Here is a 17633-nt window from a genome sequence, read left to right as displayed (position 1 = left end):
AAAAGTTATACCAAACAAGAAGCAACAAAGAGTGCCCATATGAACAGCTTAGGAACCACATATTTGAACTTACCAGTAATCATTGCATGAACAAAAACCATCTTCAAAATGATGGAAACGATTCACATCTCTCACAATAATTTTCCTTCCATATACACGAGACACCAATTTAAAAGCCAAATGACAATCACTACAAACTCTAAGATTCTTAGTTATGCGAATAGCCAATTTTGTATCAATAACATTCATAAGCCCAAAAGCCAAAGCTAACTTCTCACCATGATAACTTAACATACCATGCTTGTCTTCCTCTTCTACATCATGAAATACACATGACAAATCAGGAACATAACCTACCATCTTTATCTCAACCACCATTCTTTCCACCTTCTCATAAATCTCTCTTGTAAAAGAATTAAACTCCTCCCCAGTGTGAAAACCATGCAACTTGTTATCAAACTCAATCAAACTAACTCCCGCAGGCTTTCTTAATCCTTTATTTTTCATATCTTGTCTCAATCTTCCAACTTCTTGCCAATTTCTTGAAGTTGCATAGATGTTTGACATTAGTACATAATATCCAGTATGTTGTGGTTCAAGGTGGAAAAGATTATCAGCTGCAACTTTCCCTAAAGTGGCATTTCGGTAAATTTTACAAGCCAAAAGCAAAGCTCCCCATACTTCATCATTTGGTTCTGATGACATATTCTTTATCAATTCATAAGCTTCATCTAGAAATCCACCTCTCCCAAGCATATCAACCATACAAGCAAAATGTTTTGGCTCTTTTTTAACACAGAATTTTTCCATTTCTGAGAAACAATTTCTTCCTTCTTCAATAAGACCTGAGTGGCTACAAGCAGAAAGAATGGAGGTGAAGGTGACATGGTTTGGTTGAAAGCCATGGCTGATCATCTTGTTGAAGAGTTTGAGGGCTTCTTTTCCATACCCATGCATGCCATACCCTGAGATTAAAGTGTTCCAAGATGTAACATCTAAGTGGCTCAAGGGTAACTCTTGGAACATTCTTAAAGCAGTGTCCAAATCTGCACATTTTGCATACATGTCCATTATCGCGTTCCATAAAGTTAGGTTTGTTTCTATTTTGTTTTGTATGATGAAATCATGGATTTTGGTTGCAAGTTGTTGTGAACCTAGATAAGAACATGATGAAACAACTATTAATGCTGTCACCTGATTAGGATTGATATCAGATATCTTCATTTGTTCAAAAAGAGCCAAAGCTTCACTAGCTTGTCCATTTTGGGAATAACAAGTAAGCATAGAGTTCCAAGTTATGGTGTTTCTTTGTTTTGTTTGGTGAAAGATCATTTCTGCTTTTTCAACTTCCCCACATTTGGCATACATTGATAGAATTGAGTTAACAACAGGTAAATCTTGGAAAAATGCATGACGAATGGCATACCCATGAACAGATTGAGCTCTCTTGGCATCTCCTAATTGGCCAATAGCAGAGGCAACTGTCACAGCTGTAACCCAATCTAAACAAAAACCTTCTTGTTGCATTTGATGAAGGAGATGCAACGCAGTGTCAGCTTGCTCGGATTGTTCATAAGCTGTGATCATTGAGGTCCAGCACACAAGGTCTCTCTTTGACATTTTGTCGAACACCTTGCGACCATCTTGGATTAAGTCACATCCAGCGTACATGTCAATTAGAGCGGCCTCTACATAGATATCTGAACCGAATCCGGTTCTAATTATTTCAGAATGAAGTAATTTTCCATAGGTAGGAAGCAAATTAGCAGCGCATGATTTGAGAGCAAATGGGAATGTGTAATTATTGGATCGAATGCCAGTTTTGCGCATAAGGGAATAGAACTCCAATGCCTCTGAGCAGAAACCACTGTTTGCATAGGCACGGAGCATCGTGTTCCATAAGAACGAACTGGATTCATGATCGGTGGCGTCAAACACAAACCTAGCACTTTGAAGATGCAAGAAGTCGGAGTATTTGTTGATGACCCGAGCATTCAAGTGAACACTATGCTTGATAATGCCGGTGGTTGTAAGAATGGAGTGGATCTGTGACAGGAAAGCTAAACTGGTACAGGACTGAAGAATTCTATCGTAATGGCTTTCAATTTCAAATCCATTGTTGTTCTTACAAATGTTTAACCCCCGACGAAACATTCTTCATGGAGCCAACTTCCAGTCATCCAGTGTGCAAAACTGGTAACGTGAACGGTTTATATGTGGTTATTTATTTATTTATTTATTTTTAATACATTTCACCACTAATTTATCTAAACCGTTCAAAAAATTATCATTAAGACCGGTAATTAGGTGATTAAAGGTTTCCTCACAATTTCTATGTAACCAATAAAAGTAATGAATATTAAATCATTTTTTTATATATTAATATCAAATTTAGCTAATAAATAAATAAACTATTTTTTGTACACATTTTTTATGTTTTTCTTTTCAAAAATTTGTTTTTATAAAATCCGTTTTCTAATATTTTTTACTTATTCATTGCCATGCATGTAAGGTTGTAAAAACTCATTTTTTACATATTCGTTTTCAAAAAAATTATAAAAACTAAGTTGTAAAAATATTGTCAGAAACGTAACTTTATTGAAAAAGATATTAGAAGTTATAGAAAACGTAATTTTATAAAAAAAAAATCAACGTATTAAGAAAAAACATTGTGGATCTTAGATCGCTTTCCTCATGAATCATAGATAGAGCGTCGACGGTTTGGTTACATGTTTCAATTTCTAAAGAATAGAGAAAATTGTAGCTCAAAGAGTTATTATTATTATTATTATTATTATTATTATTATTATTATTATTATTATTATTATTACTACTACTACAAGATTAGTACTTTATTACAATTTTGTAAAAAAGAATATGTAATAAATGAGTTTTTACAACCTTAAATTCATGAAAACGGATTTGTGAAAACGAGATTTTTTTTGTACAAAATAAACATAAAATATTATGTAGGAGGATATTGGAAAAAATACCTAGGAGGACTTAGAAGAAATTGGTGTTTTAGAAACAATATAGTTCGTTGGCTAAATTTAATATTAATATATAAGTTTATTGGTGAAATGTGTACAACAAGTGAGTAAATATGGAAAATTGTAAAAATTCATTACAAGTCACATATTAAAAAGTGTAGATACATATAACATCAGGGAAAACTAAAGTTCAAATATTTTAGTAAAGTTTATTAAAAAGGTCACAAACTAAATTCATTTAAAAAAACACAAAATACCGACTAAAACTTCGGAAAAAAACCCTTTTTGACCATTTTCGCAGATTTAGTGGGCAACCTGATTTTTTTCGTTAATTTTGTCAAAATATTGAAACTTTTCTAAAAATTACCCTATTTTTAACTAATAGCCGAAATATTAGGACTCTTGTATAGATTGTCCTTGAATTAATGTATATTATTATTAACAAATCATATATAAACATAGCATATCTTCTTCAATCTTCATTATAAACAAAGAAAAAGATGGACTAAGTACTCCCCTGTTATTGACCACGTCAAACACTCTACCTTCCTCTTATACATCTTTGTGAGTGTCATAGGGAGATGCACTATGTGAGTGTTCCTATTATGTTCTTTAACTTACCTGCCGCATAATCTTCATACCTTACTTGGTAACAACCATCTACTAACACACATCCATACAGAGTGAAAAGTGAACTTTGAATGAAAGTTTTAATAGATAATCACTTGACTCGTTTCCATTTAAACTATCATTCAAAGTTTAATTTTCACTCTCGATATATATATATATATATATATATATATATATATATATATATATATATATATATATATATATATATATATATATATATATGTGTGTGTGTGTGTGTGTGTGTGTGTGTGTGTGTAGATGGTTTTTTCTAGGTAAAGTATATAGGTTGGGAGGTAGTTAGTTTAAAGAAAACAAGAGGAACATCAATATCTGATGAACACATATAAAGTGCATCTCATCATGACACCCACTACGATATGTTAGAGAAACGTATAAAGTTTAACGTGATTGGTTAGAAATATGGGAGTACTTAGTCCACATTTCCATTCGTAGAAACTAGCAACACCTTTATTTCATTTGTTTATAATGAAAAAGATATGTTATTTTACAAAAGATTTTTAATAATAATATACATTAATTCAAACGTGATTTTTAGAAAAGTTCAAATATTTTGACCAAATTAACAAAAAGACGGGATACCGGCTAAATTTGCGAAACGACCCAAAAATGGTTTTCCGAAGTTTTAATCAATAATCTGTGCTTTTCTGTAAAAAAAATTTAGTTTGATACTTTTTCATAAATTAAGCTAAAATATTGAGACTATATTGGAGATTTCCGTATATCATTATGTATAAATAATATATGTTTTTTTTGCATCTAAATACATATTTTCTATATTATAAATATATTATTATGTATGAATATGTATTTTTTTTTACATTCAAGTTGTATTTGTATAAATGAATATGTATATATTGTTTAATATTTAAACCATATTCTTACATATAAATATGTATTTTTATATTTAAAAATACGTCATATTTATACATAAATTATAGTTTTAAATGTAAAATTATGGGTTTAAATATAATAATACGTGTTTATATGCAAAATAATAGACAAAATTGCAAAAATGGTCCCTGTGGTATGTATTTTTTTGGGGTTTTAGTTCAAACCCTGACTTTTTTGGGTTGGTGGTCCTTTTGAGCTACTTTGCTTGCAGTTTTGGTCCCTGTCCAAACTAAAAAGACTATTATACCCTTAATAAATTTATTTTTCATTTTTCTTTCACTTTTTAATATTATTATTATTATTAAATATAAAAGTGGGCCCACTTATCCTCTCTCTCTTTATCCCTCCCTCTCTCTCTCTCTCTCTCTCTCTCTCCAAACCATTTTCCCCAACTCTCACCCAGTTCTTGAATTCTTGTTCATGCTATTTCCCATCCCTTACCCGATGAACCTCGATAATCATTCCATTGTCGTGAAATTGACCATCTCCTCCATTGAAACCCTTAGACCAAACTACCGCAATGAAACCCACCTAAAATATCAAGATTTAGGGTTTGGTTATCGACAGGGAGGAAGAAAAAAGGGACGACAACGATGTTATTAGGTTTACTGGCAGGTGATGGTGATGTTCGTCGTTGACGGATGTCAGCGGTGATCTATTTTTCGTTTTTGGAAATCAATTCACAGGTTTGCACTTTAACACACACCGACACACACACGAACATTCAATGTTCTGGGTTTGCTCTTCAAGAACAACAGATGAAATTGATTGAGAAGTTGAAGACATATCAGGGGAAAAAAACGATTTCGAATCTGTCAAGATTTAACCACGTCAATCTCTCAAGATCCAATCTCAGTAAGCCCTAATGCAATCTGAAATCAATTTCGAATCTGAAATTGATTTTACGTGTGAAATCGAACCATGGATATCCTTTCTTTATCTTAGCTGGATCGATTAATAGGTGTGTGTGTATGTGTTTTCGATCGCAACTCTCAATGATCCTCTATTTCTTATTTGATTTTGAACGAGAAGATGGGACAGAGATGGATATTCGATGTCTCTTTCGTCTTTCTTTGTGAAATTGATAAGCAGGTCTCAAGTTGTGGATATGAGATGATGATAGGGGCTGATTTCCTTAGGATTTGAGATGATGAGGAACATACCTGTTTTTTTTCAATCTGTGTACATTTTGACGGAAAAAAGAAGAAGAAAAAATGGTGTTAATTGATTGAGAGCTACACCCGGTTCTTGATTTTTTAGGTTTAGAAGCATAGAAGATTTGTTGCTTGGATTTCTACAAAAGTTGTACTCTGTGTATTAAAGATGTAGAGGTGAAGAAGACAAGCATGAATATGGGGGGGGGGAGAGAGAGAGAGAGAGAGAGAGAGAGAGAGAGAGAGAGAGAGAGAGAGAGAGAGAGAGAGAGAGAGACCCAAATTAATTAATTATTTGTTTTTCATTTAAATTAAATAGAAAAAAAATAAAAAAATATATCAGAAGAGTATTATAGTCATTTCATTTTTACGAGGGACCAAATCTACATACAAACATGACCCAAATGACCACCAATCAAAAAAAGTTGTAGTTTGGACTAAAACCCAAAAAACTGCATATCACAGGGACCATTTTTGCAGTTTTGTCAAAAATATATTCTAATAAAAATATTTCACTTATACATATATCAATATGTTTTATATTTATTTATACATATCAATACGTAAATAAATATCTATTGAAGTTAGAATATTTTTTGATAAATATTTTGTTTGATTGGAATAGAGAAATTATTAAAAAGTACGCGCCTTAAAAACATGTCCAGCCCACTGGCCCACTCATAGCCGACCCCTACGTGCCTTGGATGAGATTTGAAATTGGGTTATTCAGGGGAGTGCTTCCACAAGGCTATTTATAAATAGCTACTTGATTAGAGTAAAGAAATTGTTAAATAAATATTTTTGGTGATATTTATTTATTTATTTATTTTTTTCTGTTTAAGAGGCTCGACCCACATGGACCCATTATGCATAGACCGATTAAGGTCTAGTGCACCTTTTGTTTGATATCGATGTGAGGCCCAGTTTTGAGCATTTATAAACAAAAACTTAGTTCAAAGGGCCCAACTCATGAGTAGTTATTCAGAGACACGTTAAGGTCTAGCCCGAGAGTCGAGAAAATTAACTAATTAAGGCATCCCGATCGAAGACTCGATTCATATAAGATTTAAGACTTAGTTTTATGTACCTAGAATAATATGATGATTGATTACAGTTATTAGCTTATTATTATTTATATATTATCTAATATCATTATTACAAATATATTTATGTTTTGAAACATTATGAGCGAATACATTTCATTTAGATCATTACAAGAGGGACATGCATCCAAGAGCTAGTCGCTCCCATGGGCGGATCCACAATAGATCCCGGGATACCCCTCAAAAAAATTTCGGTACTATATTTTTTTTAGAAAAATTTCGTTTTATGTAATGTATATATACATAATATTAATATGTTTAATAAGATAATAACACAAGATGTAGTTGGTTTAGATGGTTAAGATGTTAGGTGATGTTTCTAGAGGTTGCAAGTTCAAATCTTCTTGCAACCATTTTTTTCGCAGCTCCTTTTATATAACTTTATACAGATTATACCTATTATATTATAATGTTGTGAAAATTAAACATAAGTATTTAGTTGTATAAATCCTCTTATAATGACTATTCTTGCCACACTGGAAGCAACCAACATCCTATAAAGGGTGTTCCTTCTTGCCATGGTGAGAGGAAGTCTATTGGAAATTGCCTTGTTTTTTCCTCTTCGCATGCCATGTGGTTTCTTTCTAATGTACTACTCTTTTATTTTGATGAGTTAATAGTCTTTCATATGTGTCCAATAATTCTTTCCATCCATCTATGTGAGGCTTCTAAACATCAATGTCAAAAATCATTTCAAATTCAAGTATATCTGTCAACTCAAGGACAGTTAGAGATCCTACATGATTCTCACTCGATCAACTAGTTTCTTCACTTGAAAATGAAAGGTATCAATTAGTTGTTGCTCCTCCGATATGTATACCACGACTTGTTTGTGACTTACAAACGACCATTATTAACTTATTGAAACATGATCTTTAAGTTTTTAATCATATCACATGTCCCTTGATTCTCATGAACCTTCTGGAGGTCATAGGTCTTACATGAGAGCATAAAGGATGTTATCTCAATACGTCCAATGAATCTTATGAATCCTTCATTATGATATGAAGTAGACGAGTCATAAGAAGGTGCATCTAGGAGAGGGCTTCCAATGACGTGCAACCTCTTTCGTATTTGAGGACTATCCTCAAGTTAGCATACTAGAAGGCGAAGTTTGCACCATCGATCTTGTCCTTCTCAAGGGGATATAGAAGGGACAAGTTTACGGAAGTAGTAGCCATCTACAAAAGAAGTTAAAAAAAAGTTAAATTTTAGTATTTTTCAATATTAAAAACCTTAATAAATTGATTATTCTTGTGTTTGTTATAAAACTCAATTTAATAAAGGCTATGATCCACACTTAATGAGTACAGTTAAGTTATGTTGGTCATATGTACGATGATAGATTCAACAAGTAGTAAACGATTACTAATTGTGTCATTATACAACTCTTACACCCTGCTCCCGAGTTCAACTTAAAGAGAGAAAAGAAAGGAAATGGGCGGAAATGAGAGGAAGGTAAGAGAGATTGGTGCTCCCGAGTTTCATTAAAGGAAGGAAGTGGAAGGAAATGGAAGGAAAACTTTCTCTCCTAACTTTCCTTCCGATTTAGGAGGATTTGAAAAGAAAGAACAAAATGTTTAACTTTCCTCCCATTTCTTTCCAACTCGGGAGCACAAATGAAAATTTTGTTTTCCTTTCTTTTCTCTTCTTTTCTCTCATTACTTTCTTTTCTTTTCTCTTCATTTCTTTATGGTACTCTAGTCAGACAACTATTTGTCTGTCCAACATGTTTACTCCATTCCTAGCCCCATGCTTAGAGGTGCACACAAAAAACGGATCATCGAAATGAAACTGATCCAATCCAAAAACCGGTTTTGACCAAACCGGATCGGATTAAACCGGTGACTGGATTCAAACCGGTTTGACTTTTCGGACTCAAAATCGGATTTACCCCCGGATCACAAGCTGGATTCTACAAAAACCGGTTCTTAAATCGTCGAAAAATCTGGTAAAAGCTAACAAAATCCGGATCAAACTGGTTTCAAATCAGATTCGGATTGTTGACCAGATTCGGATCGGATTTTGACTGGATCCGGATCGGATTGTTGACCGGATCAGATTGTTCACCGGACCGAATCCTGGGTTTGTGCATCTCTACCCATGCTTGGTCTGACTAGGGCCCAACTAAATTGTTCAAACCGGAACATATGAATCTCTCGCATAGATCGTGCCTAGAGATTTCCCCTGGGATGGCATATGGCTAGGTCGGTAATGGAATTCAATGACATATACATTAATCGTTGATATATGAATTTCTATTTTTAGTAGTGTCGTAACATCTAGCTATTCTACACTAACAAAGATGTTGGCTTTTAAGAAATTATAAAAGAAAAGGGAATCTTAAAGCAATAAGCTATTATTATTTACAAAATAAACCCCAACATAAATATCCCCTTTAATGCTTTTTAGGGTAGCCACTTGAAGGGTTAATCTAATTTAACTACCATATATTTGATGCCTTCTTATCTTCTTATTTAGTATAGAATCCTTTGAAGACGTATCTTTAACAACCAAATATGTTGGGTGCCTTCTTATCTTTGTAACTATCATATGTTGGATGCCTCCTTATCTTCTTATTCAATGCAGCATCTTTGAAAACAATATATATGCTTCAAAAAGCTTCTCACTGTGACATAAATTTGAAAAAAAGATTCACTATAAGATTATTGGAAGGTCTGATAACGAGTCATTGAATTCTTGTATCATTTATAGTTTTGTTTCAAATTAATTAACCACATAATTGTTAAATTTCAAAACGAGCAACAAAACGCTAAAATAAGATATTAAGTTGGGCAATTTGCAATGGTTAATTATCTTGTAACAAAAATACAAACATGATGGATAGAATTGATTGCTCTATCGTATTTCAAAGTTGCTTTAGCATTTGAACAAGTATAATGGTTAGCTTGCAACAAAACAACGTACATAAGTCATTGATAATGCCATACACGATAACACAAATACCGAATTCCTGAAGAGTATTAATTATAAGTTATAACCACATAGAACCTATCATTTTCTTCCAAGAGGCTGGGTATTAGATACCCTCTTGAAAAGTTAGGTTAGAATAATGCATAATAGACACTTGTATACTGGAGAAGTACTATAAAATTATTGCACATATACCTACGTTCATCATTCATCATATACATTAAACAACTAGAAACGTTCAATACAAGGAAACTAAGTATGCGAAGGCCATTTCTGTACATATGTCAAAGAACAGAGATGCGTTTTCAGAAATTACCCATGAAACTCAACGAACAAGAATTGCTAGCTTTCTTCAAACGACATGATGTCAACAAAGACAACCGGCTTTCATGGGATGAGCTGAAACAAGCTTTTATTGATCTTGGTGTGAGTTGGGTATCCTGGACTACAGATCGTGCAATGCTGCAAGCTGATGATAATGAAGATGGGTATATTAGTGAGGGGGAGATGGAGAAGCTTATTCAATTTGCTCTCAAATGTAAACTTACTATCAAGTAACTTTAGTTTGAACATGATGCAGCTAGTTTGAATAGGCTGCAGCTTCCTTCATGCGAAGTGTAGGATCTCACTGGTCCATTTAACCTTTTGCCTATTAAAACTTAAAAGCATTTAGTTTATAGAGTTCAAACTCTTTTTCAATTTCTCTATACATTAACAGAGTTTTTTATTTTTATTATTACTATTATTATTATAATTTTTGCAAAAATTGGGTTATTCCCATTTTGCTTTGTAAAAAGAGAAAACGACATAATACCCAACTTTCAAAAGATAAAACAGCCAAAAAATTCATAAATGCAAAAAATAGTCATGATTTCAGGGGTGCATGAGATTTTTTTTTCTAACTTCGAACCTCCATAACTTTTTTCATACAAACTGTGTTTGAGCTGAATTTTTTTTAATTGTGTTCTTTGTAATAAGGTCTTTCATTGACGTGTTACACTCCAAATTTAGATGTTGGAAAGTCATACTTCTGTTAACTCCAAAGTAGGTTATTCGATGAAAAATATAAGAAAAAAAAAAGAAACTTTGATCCATCATAAATTATGCATACAAACTTTGTTTGAGTTGATTTTTTTTTCATTGTGTTCTTTGTAACAAGAGTTATCATAGTCATATTACACTCCTAACTTGGATGCCAGAAAGTTATACTTTTTAGCTCATAGTAAGCTATTTGGTGAAAATTATGTATAAAACTTAATAATTTTCGAATACGAACTTTATAACAATCATCACACCACTTAAGTTATATCAATCACAACGATGAACTGCAAAAATCTCAAAAATAATTAAATAAATCACAGGCCACCTACATTTTCATAAGTGTTGACTGTAATTTCTAAAAAAATAAATTCCACATGCCATCTAGATTTTCTCATGTGTAATCTACGATCTAGATTTTGGTAGGTGTAACCTATGAAAATCTCAAAATAAATAAATAATCACAGGCCATCAAGATTATAACAGATAATGTCTACGAAAATTGTTGTTCTTATGATCATTTTTTAAATTTTGCTTATTTTGTGGAACATCCTTGACAAATCTATCCTAATAAATGAAAATTATTTTTGCAAATATCATATTCTCATTGCGTTTGACACATGTCATTTTCTAAGATTTTTGATTTATTGTTTTTTCCACTTGTCATTTTATGGTTTTTTCCATTTTATTAAATTTCACATAATATTTAAATATAAATTGGAATAAATTTAATAATAAATACATATCAATTTAATTAATGCAAGTTTCCTTTTAATTTCTAAGTTTCTAAATTTAATCCAAGTATTTCATTTGTTTATTTATTTATAAGATTTGTTTAAATTTAAAAGAGAAACAAAAATTAATATTAACAATTGAACATTACATTTTAATAAGTCTTGATACGAACTGAACACTAGGAAACATGTTAGTTTAATTAATTGATCACTGTTTGAATTGACTTGTTTGCTAAATGATTAGTAATAGTGAACATGAACATAATCATTTTAGAAATCGGTGAACATGAATAAACAAATCTATGTGTGCAATTATCTATGATTTTAGGATGTAATCTGTCTAAACCAAAGTACCTAAAGAAATTTGTTTTCTGTTAGTTTATCGAGATTTACTATTTAACTGTTTGGTCGAGATTTAATTACTTTTGAGCGTTTTTATATAACCTATAATCAAACATTTTAAATTAATTCACTACCGTTCCCATTGAGTTCGACACCATTGCTTATCAAAACTATACTATACTCGATCAGGTTCACTGCCTGAAAGGTGTGGTTTAGATGCGATAAATTAGGAATTATAAATAAAAAACCTAGTGCATTTAATATTCACATCAAGTTTTTGGCGCCGTTGCCGGGGAACGGTTTTCAATTAATTTATTTTGTTTGATTATTCGTTATTTGTTTGATTTTATTTTTATTTTTATTTTCGTTGATATCATGTTACTTGCCGGGAAAGTTTTTGTTGTTATGTGCAGGAATTCGTGATCATACGCATTTATTGGTTTTACTTTTTGCATGGGTTTCGAGATTGCAAGCGATTAGGGAATTCTTGACTTGTTTAGTCTACTACTTTGGTGATTTGTCCAACTCAATCCACAAGACGTATTATAGCAAGGCGTATCGTGGTGGTTAAGTGGAAGACCGAACTCTTGCTACTCCCTACTAGTTAGGTCAACTATTATTCTACTTATTAATTAATGGTTCAAAGAAAACAAAGGAAATAGTCTGACAGGTCCTGAAAGTTTTTGTTTTCACAAACCACCTCTTGCATGCAAGGGATTTAATCAACAATTGTAGTTTGATTTCTAAGAAGACGAGTGATCGTGATATTCTTTTTAGTTTTTTTGAATTTTTGCCCTTCGGATGCTTTCAGAAATTTCAACAAATGGGGTCAAATGCTGATTTGTCACGAGAGAGAAAGCCGTGTGAGGATTTGAAGTTTATAATCAAGACCCACGATTTTTAATAAGTGCGGGGTGCGCGTCGATTTCGTGAGAGTTTATTATTTAGAAGAGTGGCGTTTCTAACTATACATTGATTCCTATTGTAACGCCCCGATTCTCAGGTATGGATTTAAATAAAAGGTTATTTGGTTTTAAGTCCTACTCAACGAGTTGGTTGCCCCACTCGTCGAGTATCAGCGGGTGGGATCGCGTGTTTAGTGACCTACTCGCTGAGTCCAAGAAGGGACTCGACGAGTAGGAGCTGGCAGATGAAACCCTAAATCCCGGGGTTTTGCACCCTATTTAAAGAAGCCTCAGCCTCCTTTGGCCTCTTTACAGTCTTTGAGAGCTCAGTGAAACCCTAATTCGTGTGGTACTCTTCTTGGTGTGATTTAAGCCTTGGAAAGAAGGTTGACTAGGAGGGAAAAGCTTGAAGAGCAAAGGAGTTGAAGCAAGGAAGGTGTGGGAAGCAGAACTTACCTCAGCTAGCATCTTCTGGAGGTATCAAGTTGCAATCTTTACTTCCCTTTCCTTCTAGATCTCTTTTCTTTTGGTTGAGTTTTAGGGTTTTATGGATTTTGAGTTGATATGGTGAGCTATGGGCTAGATCTGAAGTTGTAACTTCAGATCTGGACCCTTCCTAAGTCCTAGAGTCATAAAGTTGCGGGTTTGGGGGTGATTGAGGCCCTCCTTGTGCATGAAACCCCATTAAGAGCTTAGAATTTGCCACTAAGAGCCTTTTTAGTCATGCATGCACGTAAAGTTTGCAACTTTACGTGAAAAGCATGCTCTAGAAGCTTGGATCTGTAATTTGGAGCCATTGCATGGCTTAAATGAGTCTGTATGGCTTAAAGACTGAAGGAACTCGGTGAGACGCAAGGTCGACTCGGCGAGTCGTATGAAGATGGCCTTGAACTCGACGAGTTGGATGAGCAACTCGGCGAGTCGGAGGAAGATCGCCATAGACTCGGTGAGTTGTATGAACAACTCGGCGAGTCGGATGAGTTTTCTCCAGGATATTGTATGCGTGTGTATCCGTCGAGTTGCAAGAAGGAAACTCGACGGGTGGCCTAAAGGTTTGATCAAGAATCGGAGGAACTCGACGAGTCACCTCGATGACTCGGCGAGTTGGAAAGTGCTTCAAGGAACTCGGCGAGTAGCCGAGGGTACTCGGCGAGTTAAGGTCAACATGGACTGTTGACCTTGACTGAGGACTTTGACTTTGACCAGGGGTTGACTAGTGGGTTATGGAGTACCTTATAATGTTAAGGACTTATGAGTATATTGTACTATGGAAATAGGTGGTGGAGACTGTGTCAAGTGATCCGAGAGTTGGAGTTTACTTTCCGAGTCGACATCTGCAAGGTGAGTTATCCTCACTATATCGATAGGGTCTAAGGCACCAAGGCCGACCCTTTAGTTGTTATCGTTATGGTAGGCTACATGTGGATATGATCTGTTAGATCAGAATCAGGATAGACTGTATGTTATGCTCTTATGATCCGTAGGGATTGATATGTTAGTGACCTGCTAGGTCAGTGCTTTAGTTGGGAGAGATTGCTATGTTTGGTAATCAGTGAGATAGATATGTTCGATGTTTGTATATGCCAGTAAATGTTAGTTATGCGCACATGGTTATTTGCTTGTTGCTTGGGTTGAGGCGGTCCTGCTTTGTGCTGAAGGCCAACACACCCTTTGAGCGGTCCGGGAAGACTGTAGGCCCACGCGACGGTCCAGTCATGCCGAAGGCTCGGTATAGATTCAGTTGGACTGTAGGCCCTGTAGGGCGGTCCAGTCAGGCCGATGGCTCAGTATGCATGTTGATTGATTGATTATTACGGATATGGCATTATCAGTGTGGTATTGGTATTTTGGGGGTAGCTCACTAAGCCCTCGGGCTTACAGTTTTCAATTTGTTGTTTCGGGTACTTCAGGAGATCATGGCAAGGCGAAGGCGTGACCGTACCGCTCCTCATCCTTATGATCTGGCTTTTGGGACACTCTGATTGAATAATGAATTGAAAACACTTTTGTAAACAATTACTATTTGGTTTTATTTATGCTTGAAAAGTTTAAATTGGGAGTAAAATTTATGGATGTTACAAGTTGGTATCAGAGCCTTGGTTTGAGTGAATTGAGGGAAACACCCGTGTGAACCCAGTCTCAAATCAAGGAAATTTCAAAATAAATTCTAAAATGGTTTTCAAAATAAGGATGGAGGATGCAGAGGGTACGATCAGCCGGAGCCTGTAAGTAAACCCCAAAATACCATACAGTTATTTGATATTGTGATATGTTAGAACAGCATGCTAGTGCTAGGCTAGGGATCTTCAGGAATCGCATGATAGACTTGCCTGATTATATGATGCCCATTAGCCTAGGGTTTCTTGTATATGGAATTGACATCATAACTGTAGATGTTTAGTGTATGCATCACGGCTGTGCATAATAAAGACCTCATAGCCTGAGAATGTTGATTCGGCCTTCGGGTAGGATTGGACATTCGAAAGTCTATTGGGTCCAGTGTTATGTGTAGTTAGCATACACTAGCGCTGCAGGGGATGATGAAAGTTCATGGATGTGTGAGTTGTGAGAAGCGGTAAGACCCGTTGCGAGATAGTTGATATTCCTCTAGGGGTGAGGGTTGAGCGCATTTTATGTTGATGCTAGTGTTAGGGTGTTGTGGTGATACTTGAGACAAATATGGGTAGGTGTGGAAGGTAGTATGGGCCCGTACTACTGAAAGCACAGGACCCATACGCGTAGCAAGGAAGTTACAACCCCTAGGGTTTGTGGGTTTGGTCTCCCAATATTATGTTATTTATCTGATGAATTGAGTATATCTTTCAGTATGGTGGTGACGAGACGTTTTGCTACTGGATCCGGATCAGGATCAGGGTCCGGATCGGGGTCAGGGTCGGGAGACGGAGGGTCGGAGGTGCCGGTAGCACCTGAGCCCGTAGTACAGATAGGGACATAGGAGTTGGATGCCAGGATCCGGGAGATTATGCACGACGAGATTGCTGCGGCATTCCGAGCGCAGCTGCCAGAGATGTTCGGGTTGATTAAGACCGTGATGGTTGAGTACTTTGATGAGCGATATGCAGCTCTAGCAGAGACAGCTGCCGTTGCAGCCACTTCGGCTGTAACTGCGACAGGGGTTGGAGGAGGAGCCAGCAGGGCTTTATAGTACCGGGACTTCGATAATATGAAGCCCCCGACGTTTGATGGTACACAGGATGCGATCAGGGCTATGAGGTGGTTATCTGACGTGGAGGGATGTTTCTTCACGTGTTCATGTCCTGCTGACCAGAAGGTCAGGTGTGCCCTGAACCTGCTGAGGCTTGGGGCAAAGGACTGGTGGAGATTGACGACAGGGTCGTACACGGATGATCAACGAGCTGCTGTTACTTGGGAGCAGTTCCGGGATATGTTCCGCACCCGCTACGTTCCACGTGTTGAGCAGGAGCGGCTTGCTCAGGAGTTTTTGACTTTAAGACAGGATGGGGAGTCTGTGATGGAGATTACCCGTATATTCACGGAGAGGGCTATGTTTTGCCCGGAGTTTACTTCAGAGCAGTCTCAGATGACTTGTTATCTGAGTATGCTCAAGACTGATATTCGACAGTTTGTGTCTACACAGCGATGCGATACCCTCCTGGATCTTCAGGAAGCCGCGAGGCGGCGTGAGTTGGAGATAGAGCTGCAGTTGAAGGAGCAGCGTCAGGCATCGGTACAGTCTCAGCCGACGCCTAAACGGTCTAAGACCGCTGATACTCGGACTGGGAATCAGCAGAGCCGCACTTGTGGAAAGTGTGGCAGGGGTCATTCAGGGGTTTGTCGAGCAGGAGGTGGGTGCCACAAATGTGGCAAGGAGGGGCACTATGACAGGGACTGCCGTCAGTCCGCCCCTCCAGCAGATGTGAGGATTTGTTACCATTGTCATCAGGTTGGTCATGTGAAGACCAACTGTCCGCAGCTCGCCGCCAAGCCGGCGCAGGGTCCCGCGCCAGCTATTGTGAGGATTGGAGATGGGAGGCCAGTCAAGGTGGAGCCTCCGAAGGCTCAGGGTCGCGCCTTCCAGCTCACGACCGAGGAGGCCAAGGCAGCACCGGATGTGGTTGCTGGTACGTTTCTATTCTTTGTCTCAGTTATTGTATTTGTGTTATGCTTATTGGTTGTACCTGTGATTAGGTACGTTTTTAGTGAATTCTTTGCCTTCTTTGGTTTTATTTGACTCGGGGGCGAGTCGGTCGTTCGTATCTCAGGCTTTCAGTAGAGGGTTTAGTGTGCCGGTAGATGAGCTTGAGTGTCCGTTGCGAGTTTCGATCGCCAACGAGCACGAGGTTTCTGCTTCTTCGGTCTACCGGGGATGCGAGTTGGAGATTTTTGGGGTGCCCTTCCCGATAGATTTGATTCCTATTCCCATGGGGGAAGTGTGTGTGATCGTAGGGATGGATTGGCTTAGTCGATTTGGCGCCATGATCGATTGTGAGGGACAGCGAGTGGTAGTTCGAACCCCAAGTGGGGGAGAACTGGTGGTATATGGTGAGGGCACTAGAGTAGGATCAGGGTTTTGTTCGGCCGCCAGGGCTCGACAGTATATTCAGCACGGATGTTCAGGGTATTTAGCGTGTGTGGTGGACACGCGGGTCAGGGATCAGACTTCAGTTTCAGAGGTTCCGGTGGTTAGAGAGTTTGCTGACGTGTTTCCGGAGGAGTTACCTGGAGTGCCTCCGGAGAGGCAGGTGGAGTTCAGGATTGATTTGGTGCCGGGGGCGGCCCCTATCGCTAAGGCGCCGTACCGACTGGCACCGCCAGGATGCAGGAGTTGTCATCTCAGTTGCAGGAACTGCTGGGTAAGCAGTTTATTCGTCTGAGTAGTTCACCTTGGGGAGCACCGATCCTTTTC

General features: G+C 36.8%; 1 pseudogene; it reads right to left on the bottom strand.

Annotated features, from left to right (window-relative positions):
- Positions 1–40: 40 nt before the first annotated feature.
- Positions 41–2178, bottom strand: LOC145120355 (pentatricopeptide repeat-containing protein At3g26782, mitochondrial pseudogene; annotated as a pseudogene).
- Positions 2179–17633: the final 15455 nt, after the last annotated feature.

Source organism: Lactuca virosa, chromosome 6, assembly GCF_052849685.1.
Source record: "Lactuca virosa cultivar CGN04683 chromosome 6, Lactuca_virosa_CGN04683_v6, whole genome shotgun sequence".
Lineage (NCBI taxonomy): Eukaryota > Viridiplantae > Streptophyta > Magnoliopsida > Asterales > Asteraceae > Lactuca > Lactuca virosa.
The sequence above is the reverse complement of the archived record's forward strand: the minus strand, read 5'-3'. Positions and strand labels throughout refer to the sequence as shown.